At 42.2% G+C, this 13,912-nt stretch overlaps 1 protein-coding gene across 1 annotated transcript in view; it reads right to left on the bottom strand.

Moving 5' to 3' along the window:
- LOC130284453 (chemerin-like receptor 1) overlaps nt 1-12,564 on the bottom strand; it is a 36,373-nt gene extending 23,809 nt beyond the window's left edge. Inside the window, exon 1 of the mRNA XM_056534809.1 lies at nt 12,537-12,564. The gene's annotated coding sequence lies outside the window, so the exon portion shown is untranslated. The remainder of the gene's footprint in view (nt 1-12,536) is intronic.
- Between the last annotated feature and the right edge of the window lie 1,348 nt (nt 12,565-13,912).

Genomic DNA, 13,912 nt, shown 5'->3' with positions numbered 1-13,912 from the left:
TGTCAGACCAATAGCGGTGGTTTTGTTTGTTAACTTCACATGACCCTCTTCCTATTGAAAAACAAAAGTTGGATTCAAAATGGCCGCCATGGTCACCACCCATCTTGAAAAGTTTCCCCCCTCACATATACTAATGTGCCACAAACAGGAAGTTAATATCACCAACCATTCCCATTTTATTAAGGTGTATCCATATAAATGGCCCACCCTGCATATTATTGTACACTCTGCTTAGGTTAATCTACCTTCATCTTGGTTATCATAGGGATATTTAGAGAGGCAGTGAAACTTGGTGTCTGGTGTTAGAGATGGTGTCCAGGAACAGATCTAGGAAAACATTAGGAATAACTAGCCCCGATTAGTTTTTGTATTTGTTCACCTCATTATCTAAAACGTAACCTTTCAAATATGGATTTCCTCGGTTTCCACCATCTACTTTGCTACTTAAAGTGCAATTCTAATGACAAAGCAATAACCAACAGAAAAGATGAAGACGGCACTCACCACTTGATGAAGAAAAAAGATAAATTTCATGCGTGCAGGTACAAACAGTGGCTGCATGGAGCTGAGCACAGGTGCAGGAGCATGTCTTGGCTAGAGGAAGTGCCGTGTGCATGAAACTTTCCAGTCTCAAGTAACGCTCCTGCACCTGTTTTCAGCTTCCTGCTCCCAATGTTTGTACCTGCACACATGAAATAAATCATTATTTCTTCATCAAGTGGTGAGTGCCATCTTCATTTTTTCTAGAGCTGTAGTAAGGGATAGTAGTGCCAGAAGATCCCTATGTGTTTCATGCAACTCCAATGATGGCTTGGATGACAAGATATAGGCTTACATTTTTATGCCGCCACTTCGAGCTCAAGCTGGAGAATTGCACGAGACTACGGGAGATGAATGTTCGGATTTTGCGGAAGTCGCATGCAAGTCTACAAGGTTTCTACCAAATCCACACATTGAACGTCTGTAGTCATGCAAAAGTCTCAAGTTCAGGTGGCTGCATGAAAATTTACAGTAAATACATATCCTGACAGCATCACTGGATGTATGCTATAAATCCAACACCCCCCCCCTTTCTTGAGGACATGTTAGACTCATGTCTCTTCTTTAACTGGTTGCCATATAAGAACGAGCCGGCTCGTCCTGAGACGGAAACCGTTGTATGGTGCTGGCGTCCCGACTTGAGCCAGCGCCATACCAGCCAGCCCCCAGCAGATTCCTTTAGCTGGAGGCTGGTGTTAAAAGCCGACATGCGGAGATCGCCGCTGTCATCTAAAGAAACATTTAAACCATCCCTGGTTGTCCAGTGGGATGGATCGCCCCCCCCCGCAGCACAATCGAGGAGGGGGGGGGGGGATCCACTGCTGAGGTAGCCTCATGTCCTGTGCTGGCCGCTGCACTGCGAATGATAAAGCCTGGCAATCGAGCGCAGTGTGCAGAGATCAATGTGGTTGTATGAAACCACATTGATCTGTATGAGGAATCTAATGATTCCTCCTAAAAGTCCCCTAAAAAGTTGAATAAAAAGTAAAAAAAAAAAAACACCCATTAAAGGGGTAGTCCAGTGCTGAAAAACGTATCCCCTATCCTAAGGATAGAGGATAAGTTTCAGATCGCGGGGGATCCGACCACTGGGGCCCCCTGCAATCTCCTGTATGAGGCCCTGGCTCGCTGGCAAGATAGCGGGTGTCGATCACCACATGAAGTGGCGGCCGACACGCCCCCTCAATGCATCACTATGGCAGAGCCGGAGATTGCTGAAGGCAGTGCTCCGGCTCTGCAATAGAGTTGTATTGAGGGGGAGTGTCAGCCGACGCTTTGTGCGGTGGTCAACATGCCCCAATCCCGCAGGCTGCCGGGGCCCCAGATTGTGGGGGCCCCAGCAGTCGGACCCCCCCCCCATGATCTAAAACGTATCCCCTATCCTTAGAATAGGGGATACATTTTTCAGTACTGGATATCTCCTTTAACCCCTTCCCTATTAAAAGTTTAAATCACCCCCTTTTCCCAAATTCCATATAAAAAATATGTAACCATAATAAAAATAAACATATGTGGTATCGCCGCATGCGTAAATGTCCGAACTACAAAAATATATAATTAATCAAACCGCACGGTCAATGGCGTACGCGCAGAAAAATTCCAAAGTCCAAAATAGCGTATTTTTGGTCACTTTTTATATCATGAAAAAATGAATAAAAAGCAATCAAAAAGTCAGATGAATATAAAATGGTACCGCTAAAAGCTTCAGATCCGTACACAGAAAAATAAAAAAGTTATATGGGTCAGAAGATTTTTACCCCTTAAGGACCGGGGGTTTTTCCGTTTTTGCACTTTCATTTTTTCCTCCTTACCTTTAAAAAATCATAACTCAATTTGGCACCTAAAAATCTATATGATGGCTTATTTTTTGCGCCACCAATTCTAATTTGTAATTACATCAGTATTTTAACCCAAAAATCTATGGCGAAACGGAAAAAATTGAAAAAAACCCACCATTTTGTAACTTTTGGGGGCTTCTGTTTCTACGCAGTACACATTCCCTTTATTATGTAGGTCCATACGATTAAAATGAGACCCTACTTTTATAGGTTTGATTTTTTCGTACTTCTGAAAAAAATCATAACTACATGCAGGAAAATTTATACGTTTAAAATAGTCATCTTCCCCTATAACCTTTTTATTTTTCTGTATATGGGGCGGTATGAGGGCTCATTTTTTGCGCCGTGATCTGAAATTTTTAGCGTTACCATTTTTGTATTGATCGGACTTGTTGATCGCTTTTTATTCATTTTTTCTTGATATAAAAAGTGACCAAAAATACAGAATTTTGGAATTTTTTTGCGAGTATGCCATTGACTGTGCGGTTTAATTAATGATATATTTTTATAATTCGGACATTTCTGCACGCGGCGATACCACATATGTTTATTTTTATTTACACAGTTTTTTTTTAAATGGGAAAAGGGGGGTGATTCAAACTTTTATTAGGGGAGGTGTTAAATGATCTTTATTCACTTTTTTTCCCACTTTTTTTTTTTGCAATGTTATAGTTCCCATAGGGGGCTATAACACTGCACACACTGATCTTTTACATTGATCACTGGTTTCTCTTAGGAAACCAGTGATCAATGATTCTGCCGCTTGACTGCTCATGCCTGGATCTCAGGCACTGAGCAGTCATTCGGCGATCGAACACCAGGGGACAAGGTACGAGATCCTCCTCGGGTCCTACAGCTGTTCGGGATGCCGCAATTTTGCCACGGCAATCCCGAACAGCCCCCTGAGCTAACCGGCAGTGATTTACTTTCACTTTAGAGTTAGGGTTAATAGAGTGCGGCACCGCGATCAGTGCTGTGTGCTATTAGCCACGGGTCCCGGTCGTTGTTAGAGGCCGGGCCCGACCCGCTATGACGCGGGGCCACGTCGTGGCTCCGTGTTATAGAAAGCAAAAGGACTCAGGACGTACCGGTACGTCCTTGATCCTTAAGAGGTTGAACGTATTGTCAGGATCCGGATACTGTGAGGATACTGGTGGTGGATCCTCTGTGTCAGTGGGGTGATGACGTGGGCCATACCAGGGGAACGGAGTCTAAGGGGTTACTGGTTTTCACCAGAGCCCGCCGAAAAGCGGGATGGACTTGCAGCGGCAGGTAACTCCCAGGTTGTTCCACCCGATAGCAACTCAACTCCAACTGACGGCTGAGATAGGCGCTGTACAAGGGATTAGGCAAGAGCAAGGTCGGACGTAGCAGAAGGTCAGGGCAGGCAGCAAGGATCGTAGTCAGGGGCAACGGCAGAGGGTCTGGAACACTGGTTTGGGACATACAAGGAACGCTTTCACTGGCACAAGGGCAACAAGATCCGGCAATGCTGGGAAGGGGAAGTGAGTTTATATAGAGAGGGCACAGGTGTATTCACTAATTGGACCAGGCGCCAATCAGAGGCGCACTGGCCCTTTAAATCGCAGAGAGCCGGTGCGCGCGCGTCCTAGGGAGCGGGGCCGCACGCGCCGGGACTGAACCGACGGAGGACAGGAAGGGTATGGAGACTGGGATGCGAACTGCGAGCGGGCGCGTCCCGCTACGCGGGTCGCATCCCCGCCGGTGACATTAATGCAGCGCTCCCGGTCAGCGGGTCTGACCGGGGCGCTGTGACAAGGTGAACGCCGCGAGCGCTCCGGGGAGGAGCGGGGACCCGGAGCGCTCGGGTAACACGTATACATTTTTATGCATGTAGTTATGATTTTTTCCAAAAGTAAGACTAAATCAAACCTATATAAGTAGGGCATCATTTTAATTATATGGACCTATAGAATAAAGAGAAGGTGTCATTTTTACCAAAAAATTTATTCAGTAGAAACGCAAGCCCCCAGAAATTACAAAATTGTGTTTTTTCTTAAATTTTGTCGCACAATGATTTTTTTTTGGTTTCACCAGAGATGTTTGGGTAAAATTACAGATGTCATTACAAAGTAGAATTGGTAGCGTAAAAAATAAGCCATCATATGGATTTTTAGGTGCAAAATTGAAAGGGTTATGATTTTTACAAGGTAAGGAGGAAAAAGGGAAAGTGCACTAACGAAAAAACGCTCAGTCCTTAAGGGGTTAATCATTCAATTTTAATCACTCATTGCTTGCTCATGTCACCTACATTTTGAACATATCTCTGAAAACTTCCCTTTTCTTACCATGGAAACAGCAAAAACATCACATTGTTGCTCTGATTCATTATCTTCCTGATTTGATTAAACTGCTTACTGATTGTTCCCCAAACTTTCTTAAATACAACAGCCAGGCTCATCTTTTGTGCATTTCTCTGATTCCTCTAACCCATGCCAATCACTGCACTTGTGCCCATTCACTAGAGAATACAAAAACTCTCCAGAGTGATGCACCTTCCTACATCTCCTCTTTCATCTCTGTCTCAGCCTACTTATTCTCTTGTTACTTGTTCTGCTAATAATCTAAGACTAACATCCTCCATATTCTGAATCTCTTCTCTAATTATTGTATGGAATTATTTATATGGATCAAATATTCTGGAAAATGTTATTGTATTGAGAATGTGAAGGTTATGTGTTTTTATAGATATCACTGTATTAGCCACTACTGGTGAAAGACCTCACAGGATGGACACAGAAGAACTGAATTCACGATAACGAAAAGATGGAATAATATTAATGAGTTTAGATTCCTAGCTTTGCATCCTAAACTTATTGAAAAGCCCAATGTCTAGATTAGTTAGAAGTAGGACAGTCATGGACATTTCAAAGAAAAAACTAGAAAATTAGGATGTCTATTAAGAAGGAAAGCAATTATTCATACAAAGCATGCAAGATATTATCCTGTGGGAGCATAGTGGATCTAAACGATGGCATGTAATCCTGTCCATTCATTTGTAGATATTTATGATGCTACTGATGAAATCAGAAAGTCCTGTGCGCATTCTCCCACCAGATAACACATACACAATAGGGTTTAAGCAGCTTTGTGTATATGCAATGTTTATCAAAAGTGGCATGAATGTTAGGATATTGAACAAGGTTATAAGGTTCATATTTTGAACAGCAATAAATAATATAATCTCTGCTATGATTAGTGGAGTCCATGTTATAAAATACACCATGATGATGATGAGAGCTTGTGAGAGCTTATGGGGGTTAACAGTCTTGGATTTTCTCACATGCACAGCTATAGTTACATTGCAAACTATTACAATACCAAGGGGAATAAAATATGCAAGGATAAGAAAAGGTATTGAAATCCGCTTTGATGTAAACATCATATGGTTCCATAAGTCAATTGTCAACTCACCACCACAACAGGTATCCGATGATCGTTCAATATAAGGGTTTAACTTGGTGTAGATGTCAGAGACAGAGATGCCTTTTGTAGTGTTCTCACTGCTGACATTATACTTATTGTTGACTACTGGAGAACTAAATGACATAGTACTTAGAAAACCACATAATGTTGCTTCTCCGATTTTCACTTCACCACTATAATAGACCACTGGAATGGTAAACAATAATGTAATTATCCAGATTAAAGAGCAGATCCTAACAGAGAAACGTCTAGAGATGAATCTGAGGTGGAACATTGGTTTTGCTACAGACAATACTCTGGCGATATTTAAGGCGATAAGAATGTAAATACTGGCATACATATTAGCAAATGAAGAGACGAGATAAAGTTTACATATGTGCGGCCCGAATGTCCAGGTGCCTTTAAGTGTTGAGATGGTATGGAAGGGTAAGGTCAGAAGAGCCAAGAAATCAGCAATGGCCAAATTCAGAAACCAGTATCTAAACTTGTGTTTCTTCATGATAAATCCAATAAAACAGATGACAACTGCATTTCCTACCAATCCCACCAGGAAGGTCACAATGGACATCACAAAACTAAAGTACCAAAGGACAGATGAGTAAAAGTCATGGTATTCAAGGAGAAGCCGTATATCCACACTGGAATAACAGAGATCATGGAACAAAGCCATATTTCCAGTGTTAGATCCTGAAAATGAGCACAGACGTTCAGTAAGAGTCTGCCACTTTCTGTCATTGGTTATTAAAACATGTATGACAAATTGTATTAACTCATTTTAAAGGACAACTGCCAACAGAGTCACCTGCACTAACCTAAATATACAGGCGAGTAATGCTGATTCAACTTTTCTTAGGCTCGGTTCACACCACGTTTTTGCAATATAGTCCCCATTTCAAGTTTTTGATGAAAAATTGATTCCTCAATACCGGACTAAACTGTATCAAAATGAGTGTACAAATTGAACAGTATACGGCTTGAAAAATTATGTCCGGTAGCATCAGTTGACTTTTGACTCCATTATGAATAAAGTTTCACTTGTTTGATTGAAATTCCAAGAAAAAAACTTTTGGTGTGCACTGCGCATGTGCAAAGTAAAAAACTGTATGGTGCAAACCGGATGGAACCGTATGAACATACGGTTCCCATTGACTCCCATGTTTAAAAAAAAGTATACGGTTTCAATATGTTATTTCACCCAGATCAAAAACCGTGGTTGGCTACGGTTTTGGCTACGGGAAAAAAACCTGACAAAACCGTACAAGATGTAAAACGGACACAACCTGATGTATTGTTTGGCATACGGTTTTCAATACGGTTCCATACAGTTTTCAAAGTGAAAAGGTATACGGGAACTGTATTACAAAAACGAGATGTGAAGCCAGCCTTAGTGGGGAAAATAGTTGCAGCTGATAACCCCGCCCATAGGCACATAATTTTGCTCCATGCTCTTCCTCAGCATGTCTGTAATGGGGACAGTGTTTTCTGCAAAAGGGGGGCATGGTTAATGGGAGGGAGAAAGCATTACGCATACAGCAGCAGCCGCCTTCCAGTGCAGCTAAGTAAAAACCATATTAGCAACAAGATGAAAATTGACTTAATGGCTGCACTGATTTTCGGTAAGAAGAGTTTGAATCACCATCCTTCACAATATCTACCTGTATATTCAGGTTAGTGTGGATGACCCTGCTGTTTTTCCTTTAATGTTCACTTGTTCCTCAAGAATCTTTAATGTTTATAATTTATGTAAAATATTGGATTTTAGAATGACTAATTTCAAGGAAATGGGGGTGTATGTGATATAAAAAATTATTTCGTTTTTTCAGATAAATGGTCAAGACAATAGAAACTGCAGTTCAATGTTCCAGTTAAAAAATAATGCAGTTGTAGAGAAGGAATCCTCTGAGTATTATCAGCAATTCTGTCTTTGTGAAGACTTAAAGGGGTTATCCAGGAAAAAACTTTTTTTCATATATCAACTGGCTCCAGAAAGTTAAACAGATTTGTAAATTACTTCTATTAAAAAATCATAATCCTTTGAGTATGAGCTGCTGAAGTTAAGGTTGTTATTTTCTGTCTAAGTGCTCTCTGATGACACCTGTCTCAAGAACTGTACAGTTTAGAAGAGGTTTGCTATGGGGATTTGCTTCTAAACTGGGCGTTTCCCAAGACACGTGTCATCAGAGAGCACTTAGACAGAAAAGAACAACCTTAACTTTAGAAGCTCATAAGTACTGAAAGGATTAAGATTTTTTAATAGAAGTCATTTACTAATTTCTTCACAAGTAAAAAAAACAGACGTGCATTGGAGCACTCACCTCGGACACCAGGCAATTTCTTTTGAAGGTGCTTTTATTTCATGCTTGTATGATGGCAGAAAAACAGGGAGGTGGATAAAGATGGCAAACAAGCGGGTGGGTGATAGCTAAGCTTGTGTAGCACCACACACACCAAGGATCATTAATGCTGGCTGTACATATAGCTGTTTGCATTGACGGGAGTCTCCTCTGCATCGAAGTTATAAACTTGTAACAGTGCCAGGTCTATCCCTCCTTTCTTACCGCATTAATTTACTAATTTGTTTAACTTTCTGGAGCCAGTTGAGATATAAAAAAAAGTATTTTCCTGGATAACCCCTTTAAGAAGAGAATGATTAACCCCTTAAGGACACATGACGTACTGGAACGTCATGTGTCCACTCCCGATCTATAACGCGGGGCCACGGCGTGGCCCCGCGTCATAGCGGTTCGGGCCCGGCCTCTAACAACGGCCGGGACCCGTGGCTAATAGCGCGCGGCATTGATCGCTGTGCCGCGCGCTATTAACCCTTTAGACGCGGCGTTCAAAGTTGAACGCCGCGTCTAAAGTGAAACCGAAACCATGCCGGCTAGCTTAGTGGGCTGTTCGGGATAGCCGCGGTGAAATCGCGGCATCCCGAACAGCTGACAGGACAGCGGGAGGGCCCCTACCTGCCTCCTCGCTGTCCGATCGCCGAATGACTGCTCAGTGCCTGAGATCCAGGCATGAGCAGTCATGCGGCAGAATCATCGATCACTGGTTTCTTATGAGAAACCAGTGATCAATGTAAAAGATCAGTGTGTGCAGTGTTATAGGTCCCTATGGGACCTATAACACTGCAAAAAAAAAGTGCAAAAAAAAAGTGAATAAACATCATTTAACCCCTTCCCTATTAAAAGTTTGAATCACCCCCCTTTTCCCATAAAAGAAAAAACACAGTGTAAATAAAAATAAAAATAAACATAAATGGTATCGCCGCGTGCGGAAATGTCCGAATTATAAAAATATATCGTTAATTAAACCGCACGGTCAATGGCGTGCGCGCAAAAAAATTCCAAAGTCCAAAATAGTGCATTTTTGGTCACTTTCTATATCATGAAAAAATGAATAAAAAGCGATCAATAAGTCCTATCAATGCAAAAATGATACCGTTAAAAACTTCAGATCACGGCGCAAAAAATGAGCCCTCATACCGCCACATACACGGAAAAATAAAAAAGTTATAGGGGTCAGAAGATGACAATTTTAAACGTATAAATTTTTCTGCATGAAGTTATGATTTTTTCCAGAAGTGCGACAAATTCAAACCTGTATAAGTAGGGTATCATTTTAATCATATGGACCTACAGAATAAAGGTAAGGTGTCATTTTTACCGAAAAATGTACTACGTAGAAACGGAAGCCCCCAAAAGTTACAAAATGGCGTTTTTTTTTTCAATTTTGTCTCACAATGATTTTTTTTCCCGTTTCACCGTAGATTTTTGGGCACAATGACTGACGTCATTACAAAGTAGAATTGGTGGTGCAAAAAATAAGCCATCATATGGATTTTTAGGTGCAAAATTTAAAGAGTTATGATTTTTTAAAGGCAAGGAGCAAAAAACGAAAATGCAAAAACGGAAAAACCCCCGGTCCTTAAGGGGTTAAGGGGGAGTGATTTCTGACATCCTCAAAATGAGTGAAAAGTTTAGCAAGACCGCGGGGAAAGCAAGCCGAATGCTTCTCTGTATATCTAAAGGTATAACCAGTGGGAAGGGGGGAGATTGTGATGCCGCTGTATTAAGCTCAAGTGAGACCAAATCTGAAACATTGTCTGAATACTGTTTAATCATGGCAACCTCACCTACAAAATGATATCCACAAAATGGATTGGGTCCAAACGCAGGCTACATAAATTGCTAAAAGGCCCAGATTATAATGCATAATCCAGTCTAAGAAAAATGTATCTTCTTATTGTGTTTACAAAATGGACTGAGGGATCAGATTATGCTTTTGCTTATGTCTATGGACATTGGAAAGGGCCAGAAATAAACAGAAACTTCACAGAGACTACACATGCTGACTGTGGTTATTGATCTTGCCACAGTGCTTCATTCATATCTTAGACTGCTCAGTACTGTTCTGTAATGTCCTCCATATTTCTAAGGTGAAGGTGGATGAATAGTTGTATAAATACAGAGAAAAGCCGGATATCCTCTTGTTCCTGTTCTGCTTCATTTCCTGACTACCATCATCATTCATCATCATTACATAATACACATCTTCCGGTGACATCACTCCTGCACTATTACACAGAACCAGTGATTGTCTGTCCATTATCTCTAACATCATGTCCTCTTGCTGTCTGAAACTGAACCACTGAACTTCCTGTGTTTCTGCCATCTAAAAAACCTACCTAAACCTAATATCCTCACTGTCCTGAGGTCATGTTAGACTCCTACTCCATGTTAGACATGTTAAATCTCCTACATTCTTTATATTGTAATCACTTGTTGCTTGCTCATGTCACCATTTTGAACCCCCCCCCCCAATCTTCCCTTTTCTTACGAGGCATATCTTTTATGTATTACACTGATGTCTCTGTATAATACCTACTGTATAATATAGAATACAAAAGCTCTCCATGGTGCTGCACCTCCCTACATCTCTTACCTCATTTCCTCCCTCTACTCACATGCTACGTGCTGCTAATGATCTAAGACTAACATCCTCCATATTCACTCTTCTCCAATTATTATATGGAATAATTTATGTAAATCTAGTTGATTCAATGGTTACAATGAATTCTAACAAAGGATGGATAGGAAATAGTTCTGTCTGTGTCTTGATAATATACATTTTTTTTTTAATTAAACGTTTAAAGTGAGTCAAATGCGGATTCTGCAGAGTTTTATGTTTTTATAGATATCACTGTATAAGTCACTAGTGGTGGATGACCTCACTAGTAAGTCAAAGAAAGACATAGCTCATGGTAACAAAAAGATGGAATGTTCATGAGTTTAGATTCATAGCTTTGGCCCCTAAAAGCTTTTCAGCAAGTCCAATATCTAGTTAAGGGTGGGTACACACTACGTTTGTAGTGTACAGGTGTTGGTTCCGGTTGGGAGGAGCGAAAACCATCCGCTCTCATATCCCAGCCGGATCTGGTCCGAACCCCATTCATTTCAATTAGCCGACCGGAGTCAAACGCTGACTCCGGTCGGCTCATTTTTGCCCCGTATACGGTTTTCTGACCGGACTAAAAACCATGGTATACCACAGTTTAAGGTTCGGTTAGAGAACCTATGTAAGGCAAAAATGAGCCGACCGGAGTCAGCGTTTGAACCCACCCATACCACGGTTTTATGAGCGCACCCAGATTCCACAGTGCTGTACACTATTCACTCAAATTGTTCACTGCCTGCCCCAAAATCAATGGATTAGAATCATCCATGTACTGTATGTAGGCACAGTCTCTAATCAATTCATTGTTGAAGGAGGCTGATTATATAAACTTTACAATAAATCGAAAACTATATATTTCCTATAAGGTTTTGTTTGGCTTACATTTTGCACTGCATTGGGTTCAGTTGGTGCTACGACATCTGGTACATTTTGCTTAGTAAATCTCTGACAAATGAGAGTACAGCTCTGCCGTTTGTGAGATTCTAGAGCTTTGAGACTCTGTTTGCAGAGTTTATGCTCTATAGAAAGATGGAGAGTTTATGCTCTATATAAAGCAGAATGTATGCTCCATAGAAAGATGACCTAGGCCAAAAAATTGTCAATGCCCTGAAACTGAGCTTCAGCATCGTGGGTAAGATTAGTGCACGTGCTCAGCATCATATCCTGAGGTTGTCTTTGAGAATTAAGGGGTGGGAGTCAGCCTGTCAGTGCTCAGACTATACACCGCACACTGCATCAAATTGGTCTGCATGGCTGTTGTCCCAGAAGGAAGCTTCTAAAGATCACGTACAAAAAAAAAAAAAACACAAGCAGTTTGCTGAAGACAAGCAGACATTTACTGGATTACTGAAACCATGTCCTGTGGTTGGATGAGCCCATGATAAAATATAATTCAAACAGTGTCAAATGTGTGTGTAGGAAACCAGGTCAAAAGTACAAAGACAAATGTGTACTATTATTAGAGGTGCAGGGTCTGTCTCATAGAGGTGTGCCATCTACCTTACAGGCTGTAGTCCCATTTTTAGAGGTGTGCGGTCTGTCTCATAGAGGTGTGCCATCTACCTTACAGGCCGCAGTCCTATTATTAGAGGTGCAGGGTCTGTCTCATAGAGGTGTGCCATCTACCTTACAGGCTGCAGTCCTATTATTAGAGGTGTGCGGTCTGTCTCATAGAGGTGTGCCATCTACCTTACAGGCTGTAGTGCCATTATTAGAGGTGCAGGGTCTGTCTCATAGAGGTGTGCCATCTACCTTACAGGCTGTAGTCCCATTATTAGAGGTGCAGGGTCTGTCTCATAGAGGTGTGCCATCTACCTCACAGGCTGTAGTCCCATTATTAGAGATTGAGGGTCTATCTCATAGAGGTGTGCCATCGACCTTACAGGCTGCAGTCCTATTATTAGAGGTGCAGGGTCTGTCTCATAGAGGTGTGCCATCTACCTTACAGGCTGTAGTATTATTATTAGAGGTGCAGGGTCTGTCTCATAGAGGTGTGCCATCTACCTTACAGGCTGTAGTGCCATTATTAGAGGTGCAGGGTCTGTCTCATAGAGGTGTGCCATCTACCTTACAGGCTGTAGTCCCATTATTAGAGGTTCAGGGTCTGTCTCATAGAGGTGTGCCGTCTACCTTACAGGCTGTAGTCCTATTATTAGAGGTGCAGGGTCTGTCTCATAGAGGTGTGCCATCTACCCCAGAGGCTGCAGTCCCATTATTAGAGGTGCAGGGTCTGTCTCATAGAGGTGTGCCGTCTACCTTACAGGCTGTAGTCCTATTATTAGAGGTGTGCGGTCTGTCTCATAGAGGTGTGCCATCTACCTTACAGGCTGTAGTCCTATTATTAGAGGTGGAGGGTCTGTTTCATAGAGGTGTGCCGTCTACCTTACAGGCTGTAGTCCCATTATTAGAGGTGCAGGGTCTGTCTCATAGAGGTGTGCCATCTACCTCACAGGCTGTAGTCCCATTATTAGAGGTGTAGGGTCTGTCTCATAGAGGTGTGCCATCTACCTCACAGGCTGTAGTCCCATTATTAGAGATTGAGGGTCTGTCTCATATAGGTGTGCCATCGACCTTACAGGCTGCAGTCCTATTATTAGAGGTGCAGGGTCTGTCTCATAGAGGTGTGTGGTCTACCTTACAGGCTGTAGTCCCATTATTAGAGGTGCAGGGTCTGTCTCATAGAGGTGTGCTGTCTACCTCACAGGTTGCAGTCCTATTATTAGAGGTGAAGAGTCTGTCTCATAGAGGTGTGCCGTCTACCCCAGAGGCTGCAGTCCCATTATTAGAGGTGCAGGGTCTGTCTCATAGAGGTGTGCCATCTACCTTACAGGCTGTAGTCCCATTATTAGAGGTGCAGGGTCTGTCTCATAGAGGTGTGCCATCTACCTCACAGGCTGTAGTCCCATTATTAGAGGTGTAGGGTCTGTCTCATAGAGGTGTGCCATCTACCTCACAGGCTGTAGTCCCATTATTAGAGATTGAGGGTCTGTCTCATAGAGGTGTGCCATCGACCTTACAGGCTGCAGTCCTATTATTAGAGGTGCAGGGTCTGTCTCATAGAGGTGTGCCATCTACCTTACAGGCTGCAGTCCCATTATTAGTGGTGCAGGGTCTGTCTCATAGAGGTG

The sequence above is a fragment of the Hyla sarda genome, chromosome 8 (assembly GCF_029499605.1).
Source record: "Hyla sarda isolate aHylSar1 chromosome 8, aHylSar1.hap1, whole genome shotgun sequence".
NCBI lineage: Eukaryota > Metazoa > Chordata > Amphibia > Anura > Hylidae > Hyla > Hyla sarda.
This window is presented reverse-complemented; position numbering and strand designations above follow the sequence as displayed.